Below are 9,218 nucleotides of genomic sequence, written 5' to 3'. Positions count from 1 at the left end.
AGGAAACAAACACCTTCTTGTGTAAATCCTATCAAAGCAACAACTCTATCTCCACGGCACATAGACAGCTGAATCACGACATGCTCGTCAAATGCTCTTTGTCATATCAGTAGTTCCACGTTGTAACCGCCAATCACTGCGAAGCCCGAGTGTTTGAAAATTCATTGGTTATGCATGAACGAAGTATAATCCTATTAGCAGCTGCACTGTGACTGTTTTAATTAGTTCGTTTATAATCTGGTGAGAGAGAAAAAAACAAAAATAAAACAAAGTTTAAATCTGTCTGGAAGTTTGTTTGGTTTTGTCACTTACGTTTGTGTAGCATTTTTATTATTGTATATATTTTGTAAATGTTAAATATATATAAAACTGCTGCAGCTCAGTGAGTGATATAAATGTGATGGTGAGTGAAAACAGTTTTAAGACAAATTGAAACAAACTTTTTAAGTACAGTGGTGGCTACATTAGATAATTACTTTGTTCTCAAAGTGAGGAAAAAAATTAAACTTATTACTAATTTAAGTATATTTCTATTGAAATTCAAATTCCTGTTTGCTGTAGCTGATGATCAAATATTAATCATAACACAAATCATCAGTTGACTCAGTCATTAAAATCACTAAGATATGAACAAACGTCAACATTAAACATACTGTTGCCATCTTTCACTGCCTCCTGTTTGTTTCGTCCTCTTGTGTTCCCACAGCTACACTAACATCTGTACTGAACGTCTGCCTCTTTATGTACGAGACGAGACGGCGTTCAGAGTCTAAGAACCCCCGTGTCAGCACTAACCTCTGTGAGAGGCAGAATCACCTTCATGTTATTCAATTTGTTTTCTTCTTCTTTAGTATTGAACCTGTGCTCTGACTCGTAATTGTTTGTCTGTAACTTATTTGTATTCTGTTCTGTTTTATCCCTGTTTCGTGTACAGACAATATTTCAAATCTGGCAAGACTTAGCAAAATTGTATGTTGGGGGAAAAATATTAGCTAATACTACTATGGTTAAAGTAAAGTAGAGTTTCATGTTAAACACAACACTATTTATTTATTTATGTTCTTATTTCACACCCATGTTTTTGTGGAGGATTCAACTTCTAGGAATCTATGACTAAGTTCCATCAACTCAACAAGCTATAATTTTGTATATTTTTTGAACATTTTATCATGTTTATCATTCCATTATTTGGATTAGTTATAAATAAAAACAGGTGTGAAACACATACATCAACCTGTTGTTATCTGTCTTTCTGTTCTAGCATGGGGAAACATTGGGGAAAAGATGTCTTCCTGTTTAGGAATGTAGTTTTATCACAAATAAATGTATCTCAGCACGGACTCAGCTGTGTCTGTGTCTGTGTCTGTGTCTGTGTCTGTGTCTGTGTCTGTGTCTGTTGCTGCTTCTTCCCTGATCTGCAGTTTCATTTACACCTCAAACACCAACTCTCCATTCTCACAAAATCATTTTTGATGTGCAGAAAAAAAGAACAACCACTATAAATCTGCAAACGCAGCACTGTTGCTGGGCCTCATCGATCGATATTGTCGGTTTTTAAAGCAGCACCTTTTGATATGTCGCACCACCAAGCCTTCTGAAAACAGATGGCTGGGATAGACTGGGTGTAAAAGACGAGGTGCTGTGAGAAATCTATGAATGAGATAAAAAAAAAGACATGTGTGGTGTTCTGGTCTAAAACTTGGATTTATCTTTGTGGTATTAAAAGGTGGGAGGGAAGGAAATGTGGGTGCAGTTCCATAAACTGCCACACTGGGAGACAAGTCGAGCTCAGGGCGTTGTCCTACACTTGTCCTCTTGTCACTTTTAAAGAGGGTTCTAGACTAAATATGGATCACCACTGGAAACACAACATGTGAAGAGGATAGACAGACGAACTGAACAGGGAACAGAAAAGTGGGAAATTAGTAGCAGTACCTGCAGTAGTACAGAAACATCCCTTATATGTATATGTGTAATTTAATATATGTATATATGCATATATACATATATTTAATTAATGAATCATAGCTACTCAATCAATAAGTATACATTGATAGACATATGTGTATTCTATTCTGTTGGAGTCACTGCATCACATCTGATGACTAAAATCTTGATGTTACGGATGTGAAAAAGTTGCCCATGGTTAGTTGTCGTTGGCATCAGTCCCAGAGTCTGAAAAGAACGAGACCAATAAGAAACAGACCCAGGAAGATGAGCTCATTAGTGAGCGAAAAAAGTTTGTTATGCTTGGTTAATTTCATTAAGAAGTTAGCAGTGGAATCAGCCTCTTCATCTTGCATTTTGTTTCCATAGGTGTTAATAATAGATCAAGGTGAGGCATAAGAAGATAGCACGAAAAGAAGCTATACAATATCAAAGTGAATGTGCAGACAGCATTTGTGACCCACCACTTACTAAGGTGTCAGTGTGAAGGTTTTACTGAAACAAAGAGTCTCCGTGGTACAAAGCAAAGGCAGGGACAACAAACGTATTCAGAGGAAAAACCAGGGAACTAAGTTCCTGAGTGTATTGAAGTAAGACGTAATATTGGAGGACAATTTGTGTTATGGAGGAGAACCACAGGGAGGACAGAAAGTAAAAGACACAGTAGCCTGTGGAAGTACTTAAAGCTGTAATAAAAGCAGCAACTTTAGGATTCTATTGTGGCATCACTGGTCACTGCTCAGCGCTCTGCAGAGCATCGATTAGGACGTGACAGGACCAAAGAGTTGGGCCAAGGTTTGATACACAGAAAATCACTAGGTCAATCAATAGTCAGGGACGAAAGCCTTACAAAGCAGACAGTGTGGAGGAGAGAGGCTGGGCTGAGATCAGTTCTAAGGAAAAACATCTGGAATGTTCTGCTGAGGAGCAATTATAGAAAAAAAATAACTGTTTTATGTCGATGTTTGTTTTTTAATGATCAGACAAACCCAGACTGAAGTAGTTATCTAAACTGACAGGATGTAATCCCCAAAAAATGTCACGCCAACATTATCTGCACTGAAGACAAAAGAAGTGCATCACAAGATGAAACCCAAAAAATCATGTGACGTTAATGCAAGTGAAATGATCAGAGGGAACGAAGACGAGAGGAAACAAACTTAAGCCTGCATCCAGAAATATTTTGGAAAACCCCATGAACCCCAGCGATGTGACATCACTCTTGACATTTCGAGTGCATCTCGTCAGAGCTGTAGTTTATTCATGTGATTTATTTGGTGCAACAATGTCCACAACACAAATGAGTCTCCAGACAGCTGCCATCTTCCTCCTGTAATTTCTCCTTCCTGCTTCCCTAACCCTCACCTGATACGACCTGCTCTTTGGCATTGCCCAAAGGAAATCACTGAACCCATGAAGAAGCCCTCCACCAATCTCCTCTGTCCCCTGAGCTCCACCTTCCACCAATTAAGCAGTGCACCGCCTGTCTGCTCCACACTGGATCTCTGACTTATTCCTCTTTGCTTTCATGGCAGTGGCTAATGACAAAAACCAATTAAAACTGGGTGGGCTGTTAATTTATGCCCAATCAAATACGTGATCATGATATAAGGGATGTTTTTCAGGGCATGTTGTTAAAAGGGTTGGTGGGTTGGCTCTCAGATAATGGCTAGCTAATGTGCGGTGATATAGCACATTTTCTGCCATGTGGCCTGCGGTTAGCTGATAATAAATGTGCAGCGTAATGTTGGACGTCTACCCAGGGACCTAATTTATCACACAAAGGCCGACGGTGTCAAAGCCATTTCCCTGTGAGATGCCGCTGTGCAGCCAATGAGGCTGTAATATGCCACGTGTACCGTACGTATCTGTATCTTCCTCCTCCACCACATCAATGTTAAAGACAGAAAGATTCAACAGGAAAGCTGACATCAACGGACCTTAAGAGGTGAAGACGCTTCTTTTCTCACTAGAAGGCACAATTTAAGCTTTACATTTCTAAATTGTGTTAACATTTTTATAATATTCCTGTAGCTGTAAATCCCTCCAACCTCGACACAACACTGTCCTTTCCACTCAACTGACATTCTCACTGAACTTAATAAGATTCAGCAAATCAGCACAAATCAGCACACCCCTACTGTTGGACATGAAACTGAAATCCATTTGCCTCGTCATGCCTACAGGGAGCACAGACCCTAACCACAAAAACTGTGTCTTTAAAGTCCCAGTGTGAAGGAATGTCCCTTTTTACCACATTAGTGGTATATTATTGTGACGTACAGATTAGATGATACAGCGGGCCAGATTCAGCCCATGGGCCACTAATTGATGGTATGACGGGTTAGTGGAAAACAGAGTGAGTACAATATTACGGTATGACGGGTTAGTGGAAAACAGAGTACAGAGTACAATATTACTAGTAGTAGTAGTTGTTGTTGTTGTAGTTGTTGTAGTAGTAGTAGTAATAGTATTATTATACTTGTACACTAGTAAAAGTAGCATTGTTGTTGTTGTTGTTTATTAACAATAATCATAATAGTAATAATAATGGACTAAAACCTTTTAAAAACTAACATTTTCTCCTCCTAAACCCTGTATTTTCATTTGTTAGATTTTAAACCCAGCCATATTTTTTGTCTATTTGTCATTGGTAAATCATACGAAATGTTAAAACATACACGTAGTATTAAGTAGAAGAATACACCTCTGTTTCTACGATTTACCGTTGAGAGAGCACAAACACCAAACGTAAAGGAAAGCAATTGGGATTTAAGGCATTTTCAGGGTCTTGAAATTGGATTCTCAGGCGTTTGCTTCTAATATAATAAAAACACTGCGTAAAACTGTTTGTGTGAAACGCATTCTTATACAGAGAGCAAACAGGATGCATTTTCACTACGTGCATAATTTATCCACAGTTTCTGCCACCGTAGTTGTAGGATTTAACTTCTGACGTTCATCCTGAAATTAACTTTGTTGACAGGAGCAGCTGTGTTTTCATAAACAGGATCAAATTAGACTCAAGAAAATTCCAGCTAACTCTTGGTTCTGTAATAACCTGTCTATATTGTAGTGTGTGTGTCTGCTGGTTCCAGAAGAGGAAACGTCAGAGGCAGGTGTTTTTCAAACAGAATAAACTGTAACATTCAATTATAGAGGGCAACAGTGAGGGAGAACTGGGGGAGACGAGGAGCTGCTGTCTCTGTCACTGCGCTGATGGGAGCTCAGCAGACAGATTTGTTTTTCTCTCCGTGTGCTAATTCCACTTCACCACATTAACGTCAATTCTGCTCCTCATTTTTTCTGTCACTTATTTCTAGTTCCACATGCACAACCCTAATCATTTCACACTCCACTCCGTCACTCCTTTGGTTTGCCTCTGAAGAACATCTGAAGAAACCATCAGTACTGTCAATGATCAGTACCTGTCACACAGAAATAAACTCTGGTGTAAAATAAAACCTGCACCCATGTTTAAAGGCTCTGGTTATGCCCCCTGCTGTTGTCAAACTTATTTTTAAATGCAGCCGAGTTGAAGGCTTTTCAAGTCACAGCGTGGAGGTTCAGTGGATGAAGAGACGGTAAAAGTAGGCCACGGCTGGGGAGGGGGATATCCTGCATGATCAAAGGCTCCACTGACACTGGTTTGACTGTTTTATGGAACCAAAGCAAGACAGATGTGCTTAGAGACAAGGAGAAGGAAGAGGGTGCTTTGGAGAGTTTATCTTCACAGCAATTATACATGTACCTGGGACAAGAGGCAGGAAGAGAAAGCATATATGGCAGGGTTAGAGGAAATCCTCCGAGCTGATTAATGAAGAGCCACTGAGGTGAAATGAGCAGGGGATGAGGGAAGAGGCTCAGGCGGAATCCTGTCCTTTGATCATCACCAGCACTCCAGTCTGCAGGAAGCACCGTGACTCACACCTGTTTTAATAGCATTAAACACGAAATGGACTGATCTGCTAGGGCTTCTTGGCAAAACTACAGAAGTAAATTAGGTTTATTCTCCAAAATTTAAAAAAATGTATCCTTTGACAAAAAGCAAAGAAAAAAAATTATTTATATTCAAGAAACCACCATTATTGAACCATCTGCCAACTTGCAAACTTCATTAATTTAAATTAAGTTCTTTGTTAAAAAAACAGCATGTTTCAGTGCATGCAGTTTTGCCTTTTTGTGTTGACAGTATAGAAGAAAAGAGAGGGAGACAAGCAAAAGAGACAATCTGCTTCCAGACCCTGTAATCGCCCGGGGGGAAGGGGGGGGGGCATGAATGGGATTATGATGTGAGAGTTAATGGTATTATATATGCACAGATTCAGGGTATGGATCGCTGCGATAAGAGCTGCTGCTAAATGAAGAGACAAAACAAATTGCGCGTGGCCTTTTATCCGATTGTCTAACGCGACAGAGGGTTGTCTGTTCTGAGTCACGGAGCCGCTGACATTTCAGCACATGCTGTGAACCTCATCCTGGTTCATTTCAGGTACAGTGGTTTTCTGAAGTGTAGAGTCAACACATCCAGCCCCTTGATAAAAATCATCCACGGAAAAGATGCCGGAAAAAAACTGCATCTCAAAGCAGGTGCAGGTTTTCTAAATTCAGAACAAATCGACAAATTCTGTTTTGTATCAACGGCACTCAATAAAGCTAATTTACATGATATCATTTTGCACTCTCTCCTTTAGTATTGGATGCAATTGTTTCAATGGTCCATTATCAGAATTGTCTAAAAGAAATTGTATTAGTTTTTTTTGTTTGTTTGTTTTAATGGCTATGGTTTTTGTTTTTTTATTTGTGTTTCAACAATTCGATGTTTCATCTAAAATGTGCAAAATTAGTTTTCTCTTGAGGCTGGAGGTTTGAAATAGGGACATATTTATTTATTATCCTTCTGAGTGTAAGATGACAGTTGACAAATGAAAACCGGGGGTTTTCATATCTCCATCTTTCATCTGTCCTTCTTCATGTCGGATTCTTTTTCTGCCTTGTTGTTCCCTGATGTACTTGTGAAACAAAATGTGTCAGAAAAATAAAAATGACGGATTACTTTGGACCCTACAAAAGTTACTGTGGGTCAGAAAGGCAAGACAAAATGTTATAGTGAGGTGAGGTTAATGTTTAGGAGCAGGGGGAACGGGGGGGGGGCTGGGAGGTGGCCGTTCTCGGACTGGCAGCTGCTGCAAGTAAAAAAATACAATATCCTGCTGCCCTACTTCTAATCCTTTTGTACATTACTATACATGTTAAAAGTTAATGACATCTTGTCTTTGTAATCCAAAGTATTTTTGGAAAGTGGTGGATCACTAACTCCAGAAGGCCAAAAGGAATTTCAGTCAGTGTCCTGTCAAAAGCTGACATAAATCCTTTTTTGGAGCGAACTAAAGAAGAGGGTCAATGCCAAAAGAGCGTCAAATCTGGAGGAGCCAATGATGAATGGGAGATGGGAGGGTTTAAGAGAACTGAAAAAAAAAAAGAAAAAAAAAAGCAGTCTTTCTTTTACAGCAATTAGTGAACAAACTTGACTCTCACCATTTGGGCCTTTATTGGTGTTTTTGTGCTTTCAGTTTCACATTAGGGTTGGAATGATGATAGTCTTATTAAAACGCTGGTGTGTTCAGAAATATATATATAAATCCCTTTTTATATATAAGAGCACTTGTGGAAATCCAATAACATTTTCTAAGTGGGGCTAATGATGCCATCCCTGTAAATGGTCCATTGCACAGAGAAACTCATTAGAACAAACTAAAGTAAAGAAGGCTGTAAACTGGTTAAATAGGAACTGACACTGAGGTCAAAACAGCTGTGTGAAGTTTAATTGTATAGACACTGTGGTTCTAGAAACTGACCAGAAGTAGGAGAAACCACAGCGGTTACAGGTTTGCTAGTTTCAAGTCTTCTTAAATGAAACATGAGATCAGGTTTGGTTGTTATGATCCACCATGGAGGGAAGAGTCAATGAGAAAGGTGCATTGGGAGCCTGTATGTGACTAAAGGACAAAACAACCGATTTCTTCTTTTTCTTACATATTTGGCAATAATGTCACATCTTTGTGTTTACGCAGCCCAAACAGAAGAGTCCTCAAAGACCAAAACCTCACTCAGTACCTCCCGTCGCAGCTTTAATGTGCATATAAACAGGTGTTTCTTTACTTCGAGTTGTACTCGGGAGAGAAGTGCAGCTGAAAGGCTTTACATCCTCTTTACCCAGTGCAGCAAAAATGTATAGCCATTGTTTTGTGTTGTTTGTTTATATACAGTGTATTACTCTATATTGTAATGTTCTGACTCCAACACTATATCATCTCTGGACAAGCCCTTTTTGTATTCCGTCTGCAGAAACAGCCGACTAAACAGACTCCCTAATAGAGCATCGCTTCTGTCTAAGGCAACACTGTAGTTGGCAGTTTAATCTACTGTTAGGATAAAATATTACATCTACTGAAGGACAACACTACACAAGTCCCAAATGAAGAGTAGATGGACAACATTTTAGAGAAAAGAAAAGAAAAGGTGCAATACCTTTAAGAAAAAGAATAATTTCTCCCCAAAAAATCTTTGATATAGATTGTTAAAAAATGTATTTTTAATTTGTATTTGTTTTGTCTGGCTTGGTACAGTTACTTGTTAGTTTATTTGTGTGAGTGTGTGTGTGTTTGTTATTTTATTGGCTAAAGCCTTTCAATCTTCCGCAATGCTGAATAAAGCCCTCTACTGCCTCCCCATGGTAGGCAAGTGTAACTAGACGAATAATTTAATTTTATGACCTCAATTCATCAGTGAAGTTCTGAGAAGGTAAACGTCAGACTTGTGACTAAATGGGTAAAATGTGACCGGGCGCTGCCTGAACATATATGAGCCTTTGATAATAACGAGACAGTGAAGCACAGTTCCATCCTTATTGAATTATGTTATTGGTATCACAAGCTTGTCCTGCAGTTCCTTCAACACTATCAAACCAAAAATCTCATCTTTGGTTTTATATTGATGACATCGATTACTTGTTATTACTACTTATTTTTAAACAATAAACTAAAGAAAAAGTTGCACAAAATAAAACATAACATCTTGTTTGTTTGCACGAAATACAAAAAAAAAAACAATTATGGGGACTTGTTTGCACGAAATACCAAAAAAAAAACAATATTTACCTGAATTATTTGCCTGTTATGCATCAAAGCAGATGAGGAAACCAGTGCACTTCCTTTATACCGCTCCTACCACCAGACTATATAAACACCGTGTGTGAAAACTGTCAAAAT

The sequence above is a fragment of the Cynoglossus semilaevis genome, chromosome 12 (genome assembly GCF_000523025.1).
Source record: "Cynoglossus semilaevis isolate Cse_v1.0 chromosome 12, Cse_v1.0, whole genome shotgun sequence".
In the NCBI taxonomy this organism is placed as follows: domain Eukaryota; kingdom Metazoa; phylum Chordata; class Actinopteri; order Pleuronectiformes; family Cynoglossidae; genus Cynoglossus; species Cynoglossus semilaevis.
Note: the sequence above shows the minus strand (reverse complement) of the source record.